This window comes from Aplidium turbinatum, chromosome 4, assembly GCF_918807975.1.
Source record: "Aplidium turbinatum chromosome 4, kaAplTurb1.1, whole genome shotgun sequence".
NCBI lineage: Eukaryota > Metazoa > Chordata > Ascidiacea > Aplousobranchia > Polyclinidae > Aplidium > Aplidium turbinatum.
The window spans coordinates 12,617,276-12,619,554 of NC_137475.1; positions in this window are offsets into that span (position 1 = coordinate 12,617,276).

Consider the following 2,279-nt stretch of genomic DNA (forward strand, 5'->3'; position numbering starts at 1 on the left):
ATGATGAAAGGTTGAATCAGTAGACCTACCATGTTGGCTTTCCAAGAACTCTTCGTTTTGCTGTCTTCCCAAGGACTTATCACTTTGCTGCTTTTCCTGGAACCCTTCACTTAGCTGCTTTGTCAAGGACCCATCACTTGGCTGCTTTTCTTGAGACTCATCAATTTGCTGCTTTTCGGAGGACTCATCACTTTGTTGGTTTATCAGAGACCCATCACAGTGCTGTTTTTCCTGGAACCTTCACTTGGCTGCTTTTCTTGAGACTGTGTAATGGCTACATTTTGTGTGTAGGGCTACAGTGTGGTGGTGGGGTAACGATATCAATGCCATTTTCTTATGAAAACTTCACAGCTTTAAGCGTTTTGTGGCTATGATATCCATCCAGAATAATAATGTGTCTTCTTTTGATGGTTTAGCAATTGCACTAAAGTGATTCAACCATGTCATGAAGCTATCTTCGACAGTCCATCCACTCTCTGTGCAATGTCCAATTGCTCCAGGAGGTTTGTTATTCATAAGAGAATCTGCCATGCGCTTTCGCGGAAATATGAACATGGGTGGTATGTAAGAGCCAGCTGCATTAGTTGAACAAATGACTGTGACAGTTTTTCCTCTTTCTCCACTCGTTATTATTCCCATTCCTCTTGATCTTTTCGTCGCAATTATTTTGGTTGGCTTATAAACATTTGATATGCCAATCTCATCCATGTTCCACACAATTAAGGGGTAAAAAGCCTACCATAGGCGTTTTACCCCAATGGCATATTCTCCATGGTAGGCTTTTTACCCCAATGACATAGGCTATGCTTTAAATTTTCAAAGTTTTTCTACTACCATAAAAACTTGGATAAAACTATCGTTAGCTATTCCTAGAATTAGCAACTGCTTGACTAGCCTACTCCGTAACAAAATATCAAGGTGCGTTCTTCTTTCTGAGAAGAGCAGTAGGCATAGGCCTAATTAATTTCTATATTATTTTTTTTATAAGAAATCAAGCAAAACCAACCATTTTAGTCTACACTTTTCTTGCGTCAAGTCGGCTTCCTTTAGCTAGGGACGGTACATTACGGGACGCGCAACTCCGCTGTTCCTTCAACATTAGAAGGGTCAATTGCCAATTTGACATTTTTTTTACGCTTTACTGCAGGCTTGCTTTCAACTAAAAACCTTAATTACTTTAAAACCAACTTAACTCTTCTTATATAACCCATAAAAAGTAAAATATTTTGTAAATTACAAAAAAACGTAACCCTTCTAGTGTTGCGGATAAGCCAATAGCGGATGAAGTTTCGCATCCCTATGATCTACAATCCCTACCTTTAGCACGCGTTTAATGATTACCCACAATGCAGTCATACACATGGTCAGGGTGGTCACAGCGGTAAACCATAATCTCTTCGTGGAAAAATTGTAACATAATTAAGATTCCCGAATCCGTTCGTCTGTATGTAATGACCGAAAGAAACACTCCTTTGACACCGTCTATTCAAAATTGTATTTCTGTAAAATTAGCCACCTGGCTGTCGAAAATGGGGTGCAACACGATACACCATTAAAACTTGTCACTACAGAACAAACTACTTAGATAAAAGACGGATATTTCGTCCAGCTGGCAAGCACTAAGCAAACAGTTAAATATGCCTCCAACATTCAAGCAACCATTTTACGAATGACTAGAATAATTTGCGATATCTCAAACTCACGTAAACAGTAACTGTGACGCAATAATGAAAGACATTGTCACGCAATTCAAACAGGTGTTCAAAGGTGGTGATGCAATGTTTCATCAGGTCTTACGAACGATGGTGCAATATTTGGACATTTTCTAGCAATTTCCATGACGTAAGATGCCAGCTAGGTTAAGTAGACCATAACGGTTTTTATATGACGTTTGATTAGGTGAAAATGGTCCGTAACACAGGGTTTCCGAGAGAAGTCAGCACTGGTAGGGAAACAATACGAAAAATGGGCCTCATAATATTTTTTAGCAAATATACAACTAATTTGTATCTTGCGTTGCATGTTCGTGTTAAGCTGAAATTAGCCTACTTTCCTCAGCATGAAAAGAACTTCGTTCAATGTAAAAATCATCAACAATCACTGGATTACACTTGCAGCAAAAATGCCATTGAGGCAAACTATTTTGTCAAGAAAGCTTTGTAAACACACAATAGGCCTACAGGCAACGAAAATAGTTCAACCAAGCATTTAATTCAGGAGTGTCCAAACTTTATCCCACGCGAGCCAGAAGTGTTCGCGGGCCAACAGCCACAATAATT